A 21,485-nucleotide genomic window follows, 5' to 3' on the forward strand; every position below is an offset into this window, starting at 1 on the left:
TGGGAGCAAGGGATATTTTAAAAGCTCATTTTTGGTCAACTCTAAATCTTGGGAAGGTAAGAGGTGAAGTCATCTCAGAAGATAGAGGAACTGGGGTGCAAGAAGGGCCTGAGAAAGGGAAATCGTCTACGAGGGCCCCTCGGAAATGCAATAAGGAATCAATAAAAGATGAATGAAAGAACTTGCTGGAGTAGCGAGGGCGTGAGGAAGCTCTGGATTGATAACCAGGGTATGCCTTATTCACCTTTATGTCTTGAGAGCCTAGCATGGGCATTTGATTCCCAGCACACCCGTGAGAACTGCTAAGTTTCAAATGAATGGATTAAAGAATGAATGAACAAAAGAATAAGGGACTGTAAGATCAGATAGCAGAAATTTAAAAGAGGAGAATGTTGATGAAGGTGGTAGAACAAAAGTTCAGAAAGGCAGTTGGGAGACAGTGCGCCCTGGACCCTGTGAGCTGGGGCCATGCGGTCTTCACCCGGGGAAGCCAGGTCTCCAGGGTGAGGACAGAGAAGGCAAGGGAGCAAAGGTGGTCCCATGAGCTCTAGAATCCACACCTGTGATGAGATGCGGGTGTGACAAAGGTGAGCCATGAAGAGCCGCAGATGGTAACCTGACCCAGTGGCGCCCACAGCCCTGTGGACAGTGTCCTTCCCAGCGCTGGCTCTGGAAGAGCCCCTAGCTTCCAAGTAGCGGGGCTTGTACATCACTGCTAGGGAGCAGCTCAGATCTGGTGTGAGCCCTGGGACCAACCAGGAGACTGCAGGGCCTGCAGCCAGCAGGCTGGGTTGGTCACAACCCACGTGCAGGGGGCCCCAGCTCAGCTCCACAATCCTGCCCTTTCCCAGAAGTCGGGCTGAGGGAGGGACTTTCATCAGGGTGAAGACAAAGCCAGAGAGAGTCACCTTCAGAATTGGCTCACTGCTCCCAACAGCCCCGTGGCACTAGGGGACACAGGAGAGAAGTGCCCAGGACACATGCCGGGTGTTTTCCGGGGCAGTCAGCAGAGCGTAGGCGTGTGCAGTAAGGGTGATGGGGAGGACCACGGGTGGAATTTAACCTCGTGCCCGAATTAAGCTCAACACCAGTCCAGCCCGGTGTCCTTCACCCTGGTGTGGCTGAGCCGGGCACAAAGGCAACCGAGCTCCAGGAAAATGTGTTACTTCCCAAGCCCAGAAGCAGTCTGTGAGCTGTCCCACTTCACCTCAGCTGACCTCTGCCTGCCCCTGCTCGCTGTCCCACACACTGTGGCATGGGTCTCGGTCAAGGGTAAAACAAGTGATCGGCATGTTGACACAAACACTGGGGATCTCCTCTCACCTGTCAGGCACACGGCAAGGCACCGCGGGGGGACAGCGACGGGCCAGACACAGGCCCTGCCCCACGGGAGCCTATCACGGGCAACAGCACTTCTCAGATGTCACCATGCCAGGGACTCACCTGAGATCTTGTTAAAATGCAGATTCTCATTCAGATGCTGCATTTCTGACAAGCTCCCAGGTAATGCTGATGCTGCTGGCCCGACGATCATACTCAGAGGGGAAAAAAGAGGTATTTTTAATAATCTTATAAAGAAATGAAAACCACGTGAGTAGCAGTGATATTTTATCATGAAAATGGCCATGAAATAGGTGGCTCGGCCACTTGCAAATTTTTATGCTAATATTTGCTGAGCCTTCTCACGTTGCACAGTCCTGGGGGGCTGCTGGGGAGATGCTTCCTGGAAGCAGGGCGCTTATGGTGCCAGGAGGGAGGGCCCAGGTCTGCCGCCTTCCATCCCCAGGGATTAGCAGTCAGTCTGGGGTGGAGGGGGAGGCAGGTATGTATTAGCTGTCCACTGACTTGAAAAAAAGTGCCGGTGCGTGACGGGGTTAAGAGGTTCTGAGGCAGACAGTCCGCGTTCAAATCCCGGTGCTTTGCTCACTACCCTGCACAAGGTGCTAAAGTGCTTTGTGCTTCAGTCTTCCCGTATGGAAACAGGGTTGTTGTGAGGATTTTATGAGATAACGCAGGTAAAACAATCCCATCAGATGAGATGATGGAAGCCAAAGACACACGTCACCTTCAGTGGGAAGCAGTGTGGATTCTCTGTGGCTCTGTTCCCACCCCTGCCCCATTGAGATGACCCCTGGGGTCTCTCCTCCAGTTTCCCCAGCACCAGAGGCCTCTGTCCTCATCAACTCCTTCTCACCCATATCCCTAAGTCTTCAGCAAATGTTCCAAGCCCGGTACAGACCAAGCGCCGCACCTGAAATAATGAGGAGGAGGAAGAGGAGTTGCCATCACTTGGGCAGCCCTTACTCAGCTTTACATACATTCTCTCAATCCCTCATGACAACATCTATGGTCAGTAAGGATGAGGAAGTGAAGGCTCAGAGAGGTTAAGCAATGTGCTTATGGTCACACAGCCCTCTTGCGAGGCTAAGCCCAGAGGTGAGGCTGCGGGGCAGGAGGAAGTGCCCTCCCTGCTCAGTGTTGCGCTCCCAGAGGGGCGCATGAAGTTGTGGAGCCTACAGGGTGGGCTCTCAATCTCCTGTGCTCTCACCAAGTTCAGAGCTGGAGTGAGAAAGAACTCAGAGAATGGATTCTCAGGGGAGGTCTGGTTGGTAGAGCAGAAGACAGGATAGGGGATTCCACACACCAAGACTGGGGGTGGGGTGTGAATTTCGTCAGACCAGTTCCAACCGTGGAGCAGGCTATGTAAGGGTAGAGGGATAGCAGGAGTGAGCCAATGTGCTCCCTGCCCCAGGTGCACTTAGATAGAGGCAGGAAGCCTGGTTTCAGTCGTGGCTCTGGCCCTGGAACCAAAATCCCGTAGGTGAAAAAACCTATAGAGATCACCCAGGAACACAGAGAGTGGAAGCAACTTGCACAAGATCCCCCAGCTGAGACGTAACAGCTCACATGCCCGGGCACCACAAAGCTGCCTGAGGGCCCTCCCACACCAGCAAGACGGCAGCCTCAGCTTTTGTCTCATGCTTTTCCAGATTCTGACCAAGGAAAACCACACACTTTTTTAGGGTCATAGGACATCAGTTCTTTCCCTAAAATACTTAGGTCAGCCCTTGCTGCCTGTTCTTCACTTGCCGTCATCTAGTAAGTTTAATCACCCAAGGATGCTCTCTGCAAACCCCCCACCCCTGCACACAATCCCAGGACCCCAACAGCCTTCGGAACCCAACCGCAGGGACCCATCCCAGCGGCCTAGAGTGTGCAGGGCACTGAGGACACAAAGGTGAATCACACAGAGACCTCTGTCCCGCAGGAACCACTTAGGATGGGACAAGTAGTCACCACACTGGGGACGGCTCACCTTGGCTCTGGGCAGGGAAGTCTCTCTGGCAATGCCGGAGACGGGCATCCTGCCAGCCAAAGGAGCTCAGGGTAAGAAAGGGAGGCCACAGAGGCAGCCACTCCCAAATTCTCTCAAAACACTGAAACCCTCCAGAGTCCATGCTTCATCTGTGTGGCCGCAATGTCTTCATGTGGACAAAGGGCCATCCCCATGAGACTTAAATTATTCAAGCATTCTGAATCCTCCTGCATGAGGTCAAGTAGGCAAAGAAACTGTTGTCACTTGGAAGTTCAGGTTGAGGACAAAAGGAGGCTCAGTGGGGTCCCTGCAGGATGGTTCAGAGAAGGGGTGTGTGCTCTGGAGAGAGAATATCTAGGTTTGCCCCCAAGGCTCCACCCCTTTCCAGCCTCTCTGCAAGGGACAGTGACTTGGGACCAGTGTCAGAGAGTCCCATCCCCAGCCCTGGCCCCGCAGTGAAGTCAGAGAGAAAGGGAGCAGGTGTTCACCTCCCTGTGCCCCTCGCATCCCAAGAGCCCTGCCCTGCCTGTGGGCTGTGGTGGGCACTTATGAGCCACCATCTGTGTATGGTGACAAGCTGATAGAGTCCAGGACAGATGAAGGGAGACCACGCCCATCCTGGGCTCATTCTGACCATTCCCCCAGCGGCTGGCCCGGTTTAGTTCATGCTCTTGGGCCCCTGAGAGCCTCGTCCTTTGCGGGTGGTGATGGCACAACCAATGTGCTCAGCACAGGAAAGAGGCCCTGGATGGCGGGGCTGGCCCGGAGGCAGCCATGCCTTCACCTCTGCCTTGTGTGCTGTGTGGGCCTCCTGCAACTCCGTGGTGGCCCAGATGCAGAAGGACTCTGGGGCTCTTTAAGCCTCTCCTCACGCAAGGGCAGCACGGGGGCCGTGTGCAGGGCGGGGTGGGGCGGCAGCATTAGAGGTCATCTGTACAGAGCACACCTGAGCCACACAGGCCTGGCCTCCAGCCCACCCAAACACGCAGCTTGCTCCTGGCCTGCCAGCGTCCCCTCACGGCTGGCTGCCTTCTGTGGCCCGAAGCCCCGCGGCTTGGCCCTCCACTGCGCTGTCTTCTCTGTTTCCTTTCTTTTAAAGAAGGAAAGAAGAAGAAATTCCACAAAACAAGCTGTCCTCCTGACAGGCCAGCTCAGATCGCAGTTGAGCTAGGCTGAATCAAAGAGCAACGTTACCAGGGGGTTATCAGAACTGTCTGGCTCAGAAAATAAACAACTCCTCAAAGATGGCCTGGAATCTTGGCAGCTCCCTGTGCGTGGGTTGCTGGGACTGAGGCCCCTCCCGGTCTCTAAACATGCCAGGGGGTCCAGCAGAGACCGCAGACCTGCAGTTCCATTCAACAAGCACAGGGATTCAGAGCAGGGGCTGTGGAGTCAGGCCTGGGCTGCCGTCTCAGGGCTGCCCCTTCCCAGAGGTAGGGCCTGCAGCCAGTTACTTAACCCTCTTGAGTGTGGTCATCTGTAAACCTGAGAGGATGAGATCTCTTTGAGGCTTAAGTTGAAGTGCCAGGGGAGAGCCTGGCACATTTATTAATTGAAGAAATACTTACTGAAAACCTACTATGTGCTAGACACCATTCTAGGCCCTGGGATACAACAGTAAACAGGAAAGACAACTATGATTCCTACCCTCGTGGAGCTCAGTGTCTGGGAAGGATGCAGACCAGCCAACAGGCAATCACAATTCTGGGTGATAAGAGACAGGATGGCGCAGCAATGGGGAGTTTTAAGACCCCCAAAGAGAGGCTCCTCACCCAGTCTTGAGGGGTTCAAGGAAGCCTTCCTGGAGAAACTGGTATGTGAGCCCCGATGTGAAGACTCAGGCAGGTGAAGAGCAGAGGTGGGCCACAGTGCACCTGGCCTGGGGAACTGAGCACAGTCCAGCCTGGCTGGACTGAGATGGGCGGCGGGCAGGGGCCAGACTAGGAAGGGTCCTGTGAGGAAGGTCAGGGAGGCTGACCTTGATGCCAAGGATAACAAAGGGTTAAAGCAAGGCAGCCTGTGTATGACGAAGGTCACCGGCTGGGCGAGGGATGGCCTGGAGAAGGCAGGGCTGGAAGCAGCCAGACAGCTGGGGGCTGCCGCAGTGACCCAGGGGAGCATGGCAGTGGTGTCAGGGCAGGAGGGAAGCGGAGCATTCAGGAGATGGTCAGCAGGCACGGGACAGGACCTGAGGACTGACAGGTGGATAGAGGGACTGACGGAGGGTAGGAGCTCCGAGCCCGGGTTTCTGTCCTGAGCACTCTGGGCGTGGCATAAATGGCAACAGCTACGTAACCATGATCACCGACTGGCGCAGGGACACGGGCCAGGTCATTGCCCTGTCTGGGCCTCGTTCTCCTGCCTGTACAGCAAGGAGACGCGCCCAGCGCAGACCTGTGTGTCTCTGTGCCACCCCCAACAACCGCCTGAGTGCCGGCACATGCTCACTCCTCCCGCCTTTGTGCATTTCTCCAAACACAGGACCAGGCCGGGAGGACGCAGACAGGGACAGCTGTGAGACGCTGGCCGGCGTGGCCCATTAAATGCCGACTTCTTTGCAGACGACGTAGAGCAAACCTGCCTTTCCCCTGCTTCTTCTGGACCAGTCACCCTCACCTCGTCCAGGGCTGGTGAGTGTCCCTTGCTTCCCTGCCACATGGGGCCGATTTCCTAGGGAGATGTTCTCCCCTTTAATCTGGAAGCGTGCCCCTTAGCTGCCTCCTTGGATCTGATCTGCTCAAGTCTCTTCTCTATGCCTTCTAGATGGACCACCAGAATCTTGCCGAGCCTGGGGTCTCCCTCTAAAGGCAGAGAAGGATGGGAACTACCCTGGCCCTCTGTCCCCACCCAGCTCTCTACTCAGGTGCCCACAGGAATGCCTGGGGCTCCTGGAGCTGGAAGAGCGCTGTGGAGAGGAACTGCAGCCCCACAGCACTCAGGGCCCGGGACTTCTCAGCTCTCTCTGCGGTGGAGGGCCGGAGCCTAGCCTGGACCAGAACCGCCAACTGGATTTGAGTGCACATGAAGAGGGGAATTAAAAAAAGACAGATCAAAACTGGCCTTAAAATTAGACGCTCGTCCAAGCCACTACCTGCAGAATGCTTAGAATCCTCTGCAACGACAGCAGGCTGCTGGACACCACTCCTGGAGCCGTTCTTCTGGAATTCTCTGGCTGTTCAGGGAGCAGCTCTTCCTGCCCCAGGGCTCCTGGCCACCCTCTCCCTGCCTTTCTCCCCATGGCCGTTCAGGCTGCCCAGTTGCTGACTGAGGAAGAAGCGTCCTGACTAGAACCACAGCCCAAAGAATCAGGTGCTTATTTGCACCCCAGGGGGCCCTCATCCTGAAAATTCTGGTACTGCCAAGGGTCAGGGAGGTGCTGAGCTGCTCTGCTCTCCGCCCTGTGTGGAACCTGCAGGGCCGTTTTGCTGGGGAGGCCCCAAGTTCCCAACTAGTTCCCAGCCTGAGAAAAAGCAAGAAACCTGGGCTGCGGACACACCTTGGGAAGGAGGCAAAGAAGACAAGGAATGAACCCACACAGCAGAGCCGGGCCAGGCCCCACGGAGCCCAGCGCCAGCACCCTGCCCACAGCTGCACCATACCACGGGTGGGCCTGCATCTTCAACACTCCCTTTCCCTGTCAGACCTCCTCCTTCCCCTCCCCAGAGCCGCCTGGCTCCTCGCCCAAGACCTAGACACCTGCCCACACGCACAGAGCCCACAGGGGCCCAACCAGGTCTCCTGCCGTTCATTCCGCCCAGACGCACGTGCGCAGGGCTGCTGACCCAGGATGCTCCCCCTCCTCGCTCAGAGCCAGACTCCTCGTGGGATCTCAGGAAACTTCTACCAAACGAAGCCCTTCTAGCCTCTGCCCTCCTCCTCAGAGGCCATCCAGGTGCAGATGTCAAGGAGCCGGCTCCGAGTTGCCCGCTTCTCCCAGCAGCCCCAGTCTCCGGATGCAGATGCATGGGGCCACAAGGCCCGTGAAGGTGCCGATTCTTCCCTCTTCACGCCGTCTGCTCGTCCACATGGGCAGGAACCTCGAGGCTGCATGGTCAGGGGCCCCTCTCGCATGGGCTGGGCAGGTATTGCTGATGCCGTTCTGAGCAGACAGTGCTGCCTCTCCTCCGTGACTCCCGTGTGACTCGGCTCAAGTCTACCCCTAGGAAGGTTTTCTCAGCTAAGTCCGCTCTTCCTCTTCCCGGCTCAGACTTCTCTTCCCTAAGAGCTGTGTGGTGAATGGCAGGGCTGTGCAAACCTTACTGTGCACACAAAATGTCTGTCTGGAGATCCAGTTAAATGTAGCTGGGGTTCAGCAGGTGAGAGGAGTGGGATCCTGCATTTCTGACAAGCTCCCAGGTGATGCTGCTGTGGTCCACAGGCAACACTTTGGGGAGTGAGAAAGTAGACGAAAGAGACTTGGGATGTCTGCAATGTTCCTGCATTACGTGAGGTAATGCAGAGCCGAGAGCCCCTGAAGCCACGGGTGCCCACAAATGCAAGTTCTGTTCCTTTTGCTTCAGTTTTCTCCCTGTAATAGTAGGAACGAGAGACCTCGCGAGAGGTATTGCCAGAGAATTAAATGAAATAACATCTGAAGACCGTGCTGCACAGCAGGTGACAGATGATGAGAGTTCTCCCTCCTTTCCTTCTGCTGCTAGTCCTGTGTCTGGCACATAACCTGTGTCCCATATGATCAGGGAGGGGGCTGGGAGGGCCCGGAGGCCTGTCTCTTAGACAAAGGGTCTCCACACCCAGCTCTGAGTGCCTGTGCGTGTGGTACTGGAGAAGTGGGCTGTTCAGGTCATGCTGAAGGGTGATTCCTCAAGCGATTTTGTTACTTGGATACATGTGCATGAGCAAGAACGCCTGCTAACACGTGGGAGGGGTCATACAGAGCAAGGACCTACAGATGGCAGCCAGCCTGGAGAGCCCTGGGTAAGGCCCCAAGCCCTGCTGCCTCTTGGTCGGGGCAGCGACCACTGGCGACTTGGTCTGATTCTCACTGCAGGTCAGCAGCTCAATAGAAGAAAGGTAGGTGCTTTTAGAATCTGCATTAACCAGTCTGGCCAGGGAAAGGACCATTCATCAGAACCCCTCCTTTTTCTTGGCCTATAGGTACTCAAGCTGCTTCAGAGATCTTGCTTGTTTCCAGAAAAAGGCTAGGGGCTCAGGGAACCAAGCTCAATATGTGATATATAGCAGTGTTGCTTCTAAGGTTTAAGGCAAAGGCAAGAGGAGAAATTAGACTGATGGCCAATTCATCTTCAGTAAGCATTTACTGACAGCCAGTCTGCATCGTAGCCTCCCTTGCCCCCCCCACATATACTTAATGTTTTCTGATTAAGATAAAAAGTAAACCCCTTTGATCTTAATCAGAAAATGACGCTGTTTCAGCTCATACAACTCAATATCAAAAGAACAAACAACCCAATCAAAAATGGGCAGAAGACCTAAATAGACATTTCTCCAAAGAAGACATGCAAATAGCCAACAGGCACTTGAAAAGATACTCAACATTGCTAATTATTAGAGAAATGCAAATCAAAACCACAATGAAGCAGCACCTCACACCGGTCAGAATGGCCATCATCAAAAAGTCTACAAAGAATAAATGCTGGAGAGGGTGTGGAGAAAAGGGAACCCTCCTGCACTGTTGGTGGGAATGTAATTTCGTACAACCACTATGGAGAATAGTATGGAGGTTCCTTAAAAAACTAAAAATAAAGCTACCATATAATCCTGCAATCCCACTCCTGGGTATATATGTGGAAAAGATAAAAAGTCTAATTTGAAGAGATATATGCACCCCAATGTTCATAACAGCATTATTTACAATAGCCAAGACATGGAAACAACCCAAATGCCCATCAACAGATGACTGGCTTAAGAAGATGTGGTACATATGCACAATGGAACGCCACTCAGCCATAAAAAGAATGAAATATTGCCATTTGCAGCAACATGGATGGACCTAGATAATATCATATTAAGTGAAGTCAGTCAGACAGAAAAAGACAAATATTGTAGATATCACATATATGTGGAAACTAAAAAATAATACCAATGAGTCTATATACAAAACAGAAAGAGACTCACAGACATAGAAAACAAACATGTTTACCAAAAGGGAAAGGGCGGGGAACAGGGATAAATTAGGAGTATGGGATTAACAGATACAAACAACTACGCATAAAATGGATAGGCAACAGGAATTTACTGTATAGCACAGGGAGCTATATTCAATATCTTATAATAACCTATAATGGAAAATAATCTGAAAAATACATAAATATAAATGAATCACTTTGCTGTATACCTGAAACTAACATGATATTGTAAATCAACTATACTTTAATTCAAAAAGAATAATGCTGTTTCATCATACTTGTAGAGGGTACCTGCTGAGACTGGGGGATCCCTCTGGCATGGTACCAGCCCACATCCAGTGCAGAGGGACACATGTGGCCAGAGAGGGAGCACTGAAAGTGATGGTGGTGCAAACACAGAGGTCAAGGGCTCTGAGTAGCAGAGATGACATGTGAGCCCCAGAAGCCATGCTCTGTTCCCAGAGTGCATCCCTAATATACATACACACACGTGCACATGCACACACATACACACATGTATTTCCTCTGCCTTCGGGAAGCTGAGGTTCAACTTCCCAGCTAGTTCTGAGTTCTGCTTTCTTCAGAAAGAGGTACAAATTTGCCAGGAGGCCATTCCTCCTCCAGCCCCAGCCCTTCTCCATGCCCTGATAACATTTCACGCAGCTATTTAAGAAGCAGGGTTAAGGTTTCTTTTAACTGGCTATTAAAATCAGAGCACAGAGACAAGTTTTGTAAAGCTTGGTTTCCATAAAGGATAACTTTTCTTCTGTGGGTTTAAAAAAATGAGAATCTTGATGGAAACTGTAGGCAGCCACATAAACAGTAAAGCCCACTCAGTCTTCCAGATGCCGACAGAATGTGAGGATCTTTTCCCTGAGGTTAAAAAGGAATGCAAATTCATATGATTTGTTTCCAAATTTTTAAGAAAGGTGAAAATGCTAGTAAGACTGCTGTGAACTCAGATGACACCTCCAAGTGCAGGCTGTACTGATTTTTACCTCGCCACACTCCTAAGAAGACCTTCCCTTGGCATCCAGCTTCTGAGGCTTCCTCTTTCTCTGTTCTTGTCTTCAAAAGAACAGGAAATGCCAGCAGGTTTGTTTTTCTCTGCCCCCGGGGTGCTCCCATCCCTTTTATCAGAACAGTGGAAACTTCAAGTTAGAGGCAGCCCCTGGGACTAGTTTGAGAGCTGAGCTGGTTTTGTTGTAAAAATACATACATACATATGCTCACATGCACGCGCGCGCACACACACACACATATACTGGTAGCTGACATTTACTAAATGCTTATTACATGCCAGCCACTTTAAAAACAACTTACATGAATTATTTCATCCTCACGACCTTGTGACGTAGGTTACAACAATGGCAATGATAATGGCAAACACTTATAAAGCAGCACGTGTCAGCACACGTAAGCACGTTCTAAGTGTTTCACACACTTGACGCATTTACTCTTCACAAGCTTGTAAGGTAGGCGCTATTATTATCCTCACTTTATAGGTGAGGAACCTGAGGCTTACAGAGGTTAAGAAATTTAGCTGAAGCCACTCACCTAATAAGTGGTGAAGCCTGGGTTCAAATACAGGCAGCCAGGCCCCAGCGCCCCTCTGACAATTCCATCCTCACCACCCCTCAGTGGACAGGAGCGCCCTGGGGTCATTCCATCTAGACAGGCACAGCCCTGAGCATCTACTCTGTGCAGTCCTGCTGCTCCCTCCAGGGGCTCCTTGTTCAGCAAGGGAGTGTGGGTGCATTAAAGACCTTTACACAGAGCAGTCAGCTGGGCTGAAAGACCTCTTCAAACCAAATGTTCCAGACAGAGAAAGATCAGATTAGTGGAGGGAAATCAAGAAAGTCCCATGGAAAAAGAGATAAGCAACAAAGATATACTGTATATCCTTGTTTTGTTTTTTAATTCATATATATATTTTAAAATCAAACACAATTAAATAGAATATGGCTTAAGTACATGAATACTTCGCTTTAGAATAACAGAGGTGGCACATAGTACCAAAAACTCACACACAGCCTTTCCACTTCTTCTGTTGATGAAACAGTGTGCATCTATACAATCAAATATTGCAGTGGAGTAAATTCTCTATTCATTCAAGACTTTCTCAAAGACAGGTGATTAATAATTATACATTCATATGTACATATATATACAGAGAATTATAGCCACTATCTTCTAATAACCTATAATGGAGTATAATCAGCAAAAATACTAAATCACTATGTTGTACACCTGAAACTAAATAATATAATCTTGTAAATCAACTATAATTAATTTAAAAACAAAGAAAGAAAGGCCCATGGAGAGTACAGTGAATGAGGAAGGACTGACAGAGGCCCGGTGTTGGGGGTGGAGGGGTGAGTGCTCCAGGGGCCTGGAGGCGACAGAGTGGCGGAGGAGACAAATACTGTGAGTCCACACGTATGAACCACCTAGAACAGGTCAATTCACAGGCACAGAAAGGAGACTAGAGGGTACTAGAGGCGGAGGGCAGGGGGATACGGAGCTATTGCTTAACAGGTACAGAGCTTCTGTCTGGGGGTTATGAAAATATTTCGGAAATAGTGGTGATGGTTGCACAACACTGTGAATGGAATTAATGCCAATGACGGAACACTTAAAAACAGTTAAAATGGCAAATTTTATGTTATATATATTTTAACACACACACACACACACACACACACACACACACACACACACACACACACACACACACACACACACGAGCTGAGGAGAAGCAGCCAGTGGGCCCAGACTGTCAAGGTCCCGGGAACCACCCTGTCACTGCGCTGCCCCGCTGCTGAGCCCAGGTGCCAGGGCTGTCATTCCTTCCCTTCGGGATCTGAGAGCTGGAGCCCTGGTGCCTGGCGATAGAATCCGACGGCCTGACAGCCTTGCTCTTTGCCTGCGTCCCTAAGGCCAGCTGCTCACTGGACCCCACCCGGGGCCTCTCTGCCCTCAGGCTGCCAGTCTCCAAGCCGCCTCAGGGCCCTTGGGGGCCCGCAGAGCTGTGGCTTTCCTTTTCTCACCGCTTCAAGTTCTGCAATCACAATCTGTTTTCCAAAGCTGTGGCAGCGGCAGACTGTAATTAACGTGGAACGTTCTGAGGGAGCGGAGGACATGTGGGACAGAGGTCAGGCTCTCCAACAACAACGCTTTCTGCTGCAAGAGGACTGTTTTCTCCTCTCCTTCTCCCTTCCCGGGATGTCAAAACAATAAACCTCTGGGAGACAAAGAAATAAACCTGTCCTGCTTCACACGTACAAAGCAGGCCCTGGTGCAGGTGCGGGGACCCGCATACGGGGCAACAGTTGGACAGACGGTGCTCTGCCTCGCTCACCACCTGGGCCTCCTGACCGCAGAGACACACCTACAAACATACACCATCGAAGCTCCCATCAACCCAGCAGGGCCATATGGGGCCTGCACTGTCAGTCTGCATGCAGTCAAGTCACTAGAAGGAAAGTCCACTTTTTAAAAAAATAATAAACTGGTTCATAAGCCCCTTTTCCTGTGAAAGTGAGCAAAGACAGAACTATTGAATAGAGAAATAAATGCACTAACTGTATTTGAAATCCTGTCCAGTATAGAGGTTCTTGAGAAAAATTTCTGTTTTTCAGGTGTAGCTTTGGTGACATTTGGGATCTGTTTATTGCCGGGCACAAAAAGGAGAGGGAAGAAAAAAAGTCTCACTTATCTATACTTAAAAAAAAAAAAAAAAAGGAAGCCAGATTAAATAAAGTACCATAAATAATTCTCCAGAAGAAAAGTTTGGTGGAATCTGGAATTTCGAACTCCTATATAAAATCTTCTGAGAGGCTGCCTTTGAAATGAATCTTTGCCACTGCTTCATATCACCGCTATATGACTGCTCACAACACGTGGTCCAGCCATGTCCGTCCCCCTCTCCCCCCGTGGCCTGTGGACCTCTGACAGACAGGGCTAGGTGGACAGGGCAGGTGGACAGGGCTAGTTTCCTATTCATCTCTGAATCTCTGGTCTGCAACTAGCTTGGGATCTTGCTCAGAAAGTGTGGCCTATACCCATACATGGAAGTGAGTTACAACTCAGCATTCTGACTGCCAAAATAACAAGATGGCATGATTTAGCTAGGGCGGCGTCAGGGTTCAACCCCTCTCGCAGAAGGCAGATGTCTACAGAGTCTTCTGTGTTGACCCTGGGGTGACGTCATGCTCCTCACTGCCTCTGGAATTAACTGAAACTCCTTAGCACAACACACGAGACTCCCACGACCCAGCCCCTGCCTGTGTCTGACCACATCCTCTGCTGCCCCCCAGCCCTGCCCCTTGTGCTCATCCAGCCCGGAGCAGCTGGAGTCCCTGCACGTGCCACCTACCAAGGCCTCTGTGCTGCTGTTCGTCTCGGCCGCAGTGTCCTTATCCCTCCTCTTCATTAAAGCCCAGCTCAGAGGCCACAGCCTCTGTGTAGTTCCTTCCTCCGGGCCTTGGACACGTCCGTGGTTACGGTGCCTATAATCATCCTGTGTGCCTCTCTGACCGATCAAGCTGGGAGTTCTTGGAGGACAGGGCCTGTGTCTCTTTATATCTGAATCCCTGCTGCCTAGCCCAGTGCCTGGCAGGAAGTAGGGACTCAGTCTATATTTATTAAAGTGAATTTTTCTAGACAGGCACACTCTCACCCCCACATAGTAAGGATAAAACATGCCTTTTCCGCAACGGCTAGACTCCACACTGTGACCACCCAGCCAAGGCCGTGGCCAGTGTCTGTGAAGGGCTTTGGGAGCAACGGAAGCCACAGCCAGCCTCAGTGGGGTAGCCACAGAGCACCTCACAGCATAAGATAGTGAGGCTGCAACCAATAAATACCTCGTTAGCTTCAGAGCCTGCTGGGCCACTTGCCAGGGCCGTGCTATACCCTTTCAGAGCCTGGAAGTGCACCACCAGACTGAACGTAATCTACTTAATTAATTTACAGCACAGAATAAACACTGTACCCCCAGTGCTGCCCTCATTCAAGCTGCTCAAATCACATTGGGAAAAACCCACAGTGTCTCCCTGGCAGGTTAGCACCATCACTCCCAGGGCATCGCCATGGTGAAACTGGTAAACACACCCCCTTTTGCAAAACCTCTCCCTTCCCTCTTATTAATTTTTCTAGAAATGTATACAACTTTCATCTGCTTTAAGTAAATGTTTGCAAACGTTAATTAGCCCCAGGGATACTCCCTTTGTACACTATACATTTCAGTGAGATTTGGGCAAAATATGGTGGTCATACATGTATTTCTGATTAGCATATGTTCTGAATGAAAATGAGAGCACCTGGCCCTTAACTAAGATGAAATATATGAAATTGGGATGTGTCAGAAAACATGCCTGCAGGTCTGGTTCTGATCCTGCATTTTTCGAACAGTGAAGTTAGACTGAATGTTTTCTGATTTGGCTACTTTTGACATCTCTAAGGAATGAAAAGCCAGTACCTGATGGGGACAACGGGGGCTAAAGCTAGTGACCATCAGTGCTCCAGGCAGCGGATGGAAGGTGAGGCTTAGAATCTTACACGGAAATGGCGATTTCCTCAGGACAAGAGACTGGGATTTGGGGCCATGAGGGTGGGCCTCGTTTCTCAATGCCAGCCATCCATCCGGTGGTTTGGTTGCAAGAAAGGCAATTCCACCCAGCAGCCTATATTCATCATTTCTGGAATAGTAAGGCATACACGCTGTCAGGGCCCAGAGAGAATCAATCTAGGTAAGGCAAGAGAGGGGTTAGATTTTAAAAGGAAAATGTTCTTTGCCTTTCAAAGCCTTTCAAGGGTTACTGACATTCACCATCTCTGTGCTCTTACCTACTCAGATAAATGAGGGAAGAGGCGATGCTCTGTGACACCTCTGGAATCCACCAAGGGGCAAGTTGCTAGGCAAGAGAACTGATTCAGGGCTTGGGCCACTAGAATAAAAACTAAGAGAAACAATGCAGTCCTGTCAAGTAGCCAATCTGAATGGCATCCTTTGACCTCATGGAATAAAAGAGAGCCCCTGTAGTATCTCAGAAGAAAACAGGAGCAGGGGTCATGCCTCTGACTGCTGAGCAGGGCCAGCAGAGGCCGACGGTACCCCCTGTTCCTGCCAAGCCGTGTGTTCAGACACGGCCATCCAACAAGCGTACAGAAATACCACGCTCTAAAGGCACATAGCTTCCAGTCTGTTGTTTGGAATTCTGAACACGACTTCCCATAAAAACTATCTCCTCATGGTGTTCGGGTTCCTTCTTATACATGAAACACAGAATGACCTAGAGTTTAGAATGGGAGGACGAATGGTGAAGGGAAAAGGGGCATTCATGGCCATGAAACTGACTGGTCAGCAGGGGCACTCTGGGACCACATTTCCATGATGATGGCCAGGAGGGATCCACGTGTGTGCGCGCGTGTGTGTGTTTTGTGGGAGAGCACGTCTGTGAGAGAAACATGGGGCTCCAGAAACAGAAACTCAGGGAAGGAACTGAAAGACAAGGAGAAGTACCAAGCAGAGGTGAGGATTCTGAGTCCCAGTAACTCCTCAGTTGAAGTCTTTCTCTCTAAAAGGACTCACTTCCCAGGTGGGAACAAGGGTGAGCTGTTTCGCTGAGGCCAGGAGAGGGGAGGGGGGGCAGCAACAGACTCCCGCTGTTTGCTGGACCGGGATGCCCGTAACTCAGCTGTTCGCTATGATTAAGGAACACTATGCAGGACCACGTGTTCACCAAGCAGGGTCAAGACCTCCAGCGCCCATAGGGCCAGACGGTGACGTGAGCCAGTGAGACTGGGGCAGTGTGTGTGGCAGAGGTGCTGGGGAGGGCTGGAGAGTATGGGCCATCAACACAGCCGCCACGCCTCAGTCCTGGCCATGGGACCTGGAGAGAAGGCAGACACAGGGCTGTCCTGCCTTCTGAGTTTTAAATAAAAGTATAAAATACCCTGATTTTAAATGGTGGCAACTAATGCATATTAAGAAAAAAATGCCACAGGAAAAAAAGAAAACCAAAACACTCTTCTGCCTGGTTGGTGGGATACTAGTTTGCAGCCCCTTTCCCAGTGCCTATAGTCAGAAAAAACTGTTTGGTTCTTTGGTTCCCAAAGCTAGTTACAGACCAGAATCACTTAGGGTGTAGGTCCAAAATGCAGATTTAGAGACCCACCGTAGACCAACTGAATCCGAATCCCTCTGGGAGAAACCTAGGAACCTGTATCTTGAGGTTGTGATTATGATGTGGCCGCACTGACTCTGAGGAACCCCTGACATGTTTGTGTTACTTTCCTTGGCTTCGCAGGTATAACCAAACCCTCACTTTTGTCTCATACCTCTAGCTCATAATGAGAAAATAATATTATAAGAAAAATAAAATGATAACACCACAAAAAATACCGACCAAGGCTTCTAACACTTCTCTCCAGGGAAAGGACAGAGGCCAGCGTATGGGAGACCTGGGACACAGCTGTTGCCTAGTGTGTAAAATTGTGTCTTCTCTAAAAGCTTTATAAAACTTTAATATTCTACTCTATAATATACCCATAAATATTTTAATATACCAATTTTCCCCCTACCAAATCTTTGAGAAAAACTGACTCTGGAGGAAGATGCAGTATGTTTAGCCTGTGATTTGGAGAGCCCCCAAGAATTCCCCCAGCACAAGTGTTTCAGGATATTTAGCAAAGTTTGAGAAGCACACACATATCTAAATATCTATAATCCACACTATTTCATTTCATCTAGGCCCACTGGCAAAATGCCACAGTAAGTCCACAGGTGGGAGGCTACATGCAGAATTATTTGGCTTCTATTAAGACTTCTATTTAAATTTCTGCTCCAAAAAAGGCATGTGTGTATGTTAGAAACGTGTTAGATGGGGGAGAAAATGATGACATAATGACAAGAAATCATCCTTCAACAACATACAGCTTTCAAAGGTTAATGGCTTAAGAGTGGTTTATTTACATTTTTTTTTTTTAATAAAAAGAAGCAGTCAAAGGAAATTAGGCGCTTAAACTGCTCTGAAGGCCCTGCTCATCTGGGCAGCGAGGGTCACTTCTGGAGGATTTGCTCACTGTGCGGCTTTGTGGTGTGGGCAGCTCAGACTCCTTGGGAAATAACAACCCATCCCGGAAGCTCCAGCCACGTGTATATACATCCTGTCTACACACAGGCCCCAGAGCAATGGCCTGCAGACCTGTTTCAGCCCCCCAGTGGGGTCTGAGGAACCTGAGTGCTATCTACAGGCAGCAGAGCCCCTGCAGGCATTCTGCCATTGTCTGCATTGTGGGGCTTCAAGGAAACCAAGGTATTCCTGCTGGGCTTAACTTTTCCTTTCTTGGTGACATCGCCAACTGCCACCAGCCTTTAAAGTCACACCTCCTGTTTTCCTACCTTCTCTTACCCTAATATCATTACTTCTTAGTAAGCTTAAAGCTAGGTTCCCTGGAGATATTACATTTTAGTAAGTGTGAGAATTCCTGATTAATTTCGGGCAGCATTTCACTGCTGTGTAGCACTTAACTATTGATCTGAATGCCCCAGGTGTTGATTCCTATGGAAAAGATGCTTTAAATTAAATGTGGGCTCTTTATGTCACAGTGCCCAACCTGTCATGAATAAAGTGATGATCACACAATCAATAAAGTTACTTCATATTATTACACTAAGGAAAGTGATAAAAGCTCTTTGTGGAAGCCAAATACACACCGTCATTCCCTCAGCCACTAATGTTCACGATGGAGAGATGCTCTGGCTTTATTCTCACCCTCACCCCACCCCCAAGAAAGTTCTGCCCCAGCTGGGACCCAAACCCACCTTCTCTCAAGGGATCAGCCACTTCCTCTCTGGGAGCCTCAAAATGGTGTCTAAGTCCCCTCAGCTGGAACGTTCCAGAGCTCAGTGCTTCTAAGCTGTTGTGAGGGAGGAGCCTCGAGAAGGTTCTCCCACCTGCATGCAGCCCCGGGAGTGGCACAGGCGAGACCCCTGCTGGCGAGGCGTGACCCTGCACCCACACCGAGGGGAGGGGGGCCTCCCAGCAAAGAAGCTCTCAGGGTGCCGCATCCTCTTTCCAGCTTGCTTTCACCACTGTCTCCTCTGACTCAGGATATAATCCACTCCCCCTCCTATACCGACACGCTGGACAGCCCACTCCCCAGACAGGCGACAGAACCCGACCGTCAGCACTTACCCACCCTGGGCCTCAGCTGAATTCTCAGACCACCCCCTAGAAGGATGGGGGCGGGGAGGGGAGAACACACTTGGAGCCCTGGATACCTGGCCAGGGTGCCCACACATGACAAACTTCCTGCTTCCGATGGTAATAAAATCAGGGGCTCCTCGGAGTCTTCTGTTGCTAACAGGATTAGAAAATAAAAATAAATCCCAAACACACAGAGGCACGCTGCCTCTGCCTTGTGGAGAGAGAACATTAGTTCTGTTTTGCCTAGAACGACCTTCCACCTTCCGATGACAGCTTCCCTTCAACAAGACTAAAAGCTGCCTCCAAACCCCTTTCAAAAAGAAGCAAGGGGGCCACAAGGTGCCAGGGTGCAAAACTGACAACAGCAATCTGTACTCTCCCCACCGTTAACCCCTTCCCAGTGTTTCCCACTTGGAGTGGATCTGATGATCAAGCTCGGTCAGGGCTTTAACCCTCCCGGCCTCAGGAGGCAGGCTCGGGGGAGAAGGCCACCTCACACCTTAAAGGGACACGTCGCCCTCCAGCCACGGCCTCCTGGGCAGCAGGACCCTTCTTCCACGCCGGCTGCTTGACACGACACAACAAACAAAAACAGTCCTGTCGCGGTGACACAGCTCTAACGCCATTCAGCTCTCACAAAATCGAGCTCTGTCCCATTTGAAGTATGGTGACAACATCCCTCCCCCACTGACCCGGCTTCAGCAGCCCTCTGTCCTCACCCCGTCCGCACGGGGGAGCCGAGCCTCTCACCTCACCGGCCTGCAGGGGGCGCCCTGGGTCGCCGGCTCGGACTTCAGTTCTGGGCCGCGTCAACCACAGCCTACCGTCCCTCCCTCCGCTCTTGTTTTTCTTTACTAAATATAACTGCATATTCAACCAACCAGGCATAAACATTAATTAGAAGTGCAAGTCACTACATTTACAAAAACATGCCATCTGAGCAAGACATAAAAAAAGCCTAAGAACTAGGTATAAGTGGAACCTTTCTCAAAAACCTTCAACTGTTATCGAATCGCTGACTTTAACTCTTACTCATTTGAGACTTAGTAAAATCTTTCTCCTTTAAAAAAAATCAATTTCTTGTTTGTAAAATACATGTTCAAAATAAAAAAGCTGGAAAACTCTATAAACCATAAAGAGAGAATAACACACACAACAATCTCTCTCTCATACACACGCACAGAGACCCGAAGCTAGAATTCAGGGTGTTTCAGCAAAGCAAACCCCAGGATTGCCCTCTACCACATGCTACTGTTACAGTCATTTCCCACAAAGTGTTTATCAATAAGAAGTAAGGCAGCTATCATCTTGTAAATCAAGCATCACGCTCAGAGTTTTACCTGCGTTTTCTTTAGTTCTCAAAACAACCCCAAAGGCAGTAGTATTATTTCCAATATATCAACAAGGTAGCAAAGTCTCAGGGAAGTGAAATAAACTAGAAAATGGCACAGTTGGGATTTTAGATCACTGCAGTCCATCTACCCTAAAAACACATGCTCTCTGCATCACACCAGATGCTTTCTCTTTTGTTTTTACAGACCTCCACTCCTGAGCACGAGCAGTTTTAAAAAGGAAGGCACATGCATGGTGCTTCCACATGAGAGGCCAACACCTCCACAGTCACCTTCATTACAACTAAGAAGTTCCTGGAGAGAGAGAGAGAGAGAGAGTAGAGGGAGGGAGGGAGGGAGGGAGGGAGAGAGAGAGAGGAGAGGGGAGAGAGAGAGAGAGAGAGAGAGAGAGAGAGAGAGGAGGGAAAGAGAGAGAGAGAGAGAGAGAGAGAGAGAGAGAGAGAGAGAGAGAGAGAGAGAGAGAGAGAGAGCGAAAGAGAGAGAGAGAGAGAGAGAGAGAGAGAGAGAGAGAGAGAGAGAGAGAGAGAGAGAGAGAGAGAGAGAGAGAGATAGAGAGAGAGAGAGAGAGAGAGAGAGAGAGAGAGAGAGAGAGAGTTTGCTAGGGCTGCTGTAACAAAGTACCACAAACTGGGTAGCTAAACAACAGACATTTCTTGTCCCACAGTTTTACAGACTAGAAGTCTGAGATCAAGGTGTCAGCAGGGTTGTTCCTCCTGCGGGCTGTGAGAACCCCATCTGCTGCCTGCCTCTCCCCTGGCTTCTGGTGGTTTGTTAGCGATCTTTGGTGTCCTTCGCTTATAGAAGCAAAGCCCGATCTCTGCCTTCACGTCCACATGGCACTCTCCCTGTGTAAGTATGCCTGTGTCCCGATTTCCCCTTTTAGTAAGGACATCAATCATATTGTATTAGGACACACCCTCATGATATCACCTTAACTAATTATATCTGTAATGACCCTATTTCTAAATAAGGTCACATTCTGAGGCACTGGGGGTTAGGACTCCAACATATGAATTTGTGGGGGGACACAATTCAACCCATAACAGTGAGTGAGAAAGAGAGACATATGGGGCAGGGAGGCAGAGGATGGAAGGGAGGGTCGAAGGGAGAGAGTAAGAGAGGGAGGAGGGGAGGGAGAGGGAGGGAGAGCTGGAAAGGAGAGGAGGGGGCTGGGCTGACTGGGGCTGGGCTGTGTGCACTCCCCTCTGGCCAGGACACATCCCCAGGGCAGGTGTGGGATGTGGGATGGTGTCGGTGTTTCTTATGAAAGGGGTGCCCCATCATTGTGAACATCTGTAAGCAGTAGGTAAGGGACATGCTAATTGTGACCAAGTTTGAATACCACTGTGCCATCGCTGGCCCACCCACTGTCCACCACTGGTAGTGACTCTTGAATCATATATTGTCCCACAGAATTCTTCAAGCTGGTAAGGCTGACAGATGGGCTTTGAATATAAGCTGCCTCAGAGAACCTTGGGGTGAACTTACCTGTCAA

General features: G+C 50.3%; 1 protein-coding gene and 1 long non-coding RNA gene across 25 annotated transcripts in view; one reads left to right on the forward strand and one right to left on the reverse strand.

Moving 5' to 3' along the window:
• The window catches only part of LOC109547870 (uncharacterized), a 155,058-nt gene extending 147,117 nt beyond the window's left edge, over window positions 1-7,941 (forward strand). For all 24 annotated transcript variants that reach the window (XR_012331453.1, XR_012331467.1, XR_012331465.1 and 21 more), the window contains 2 exons: window positions 5,798-5,946; window positions 6,080-7,941. This is a non-coding gene — a long non-coding RNA (uncharacterized lncRNA). The remainder of the gene's footprint in view (window positions 1-5,797; window positions 5,947-6,079) is intronic.
• XXYLT1 (xyloside xylosyltransferase 1) overlaps window positions 1-21,485 on the reverse strand; it is a 192,005-nt gene that overhangs the window by 11,748 nt on the left and 158,772 nt on the right. The gene's annotated exons all lie outside the window — the stretch shown is intronic.

The sequence above is a fragment of the Tursiops truncatus genome, chromosome 4, assembly GCF_011762595.2.
Source record: "Tursiops truncatus isolate mTurTru1 chromosome 4, mTurTru1.mat.Y, whole genome shotgun sequence".
Taxonomy (NCBI): Eukaryota; Metazoa; Chordata; class Mammalia; order Artiodactyla; family Delphinidae; genus Tursiops; species Tursiops truncatus.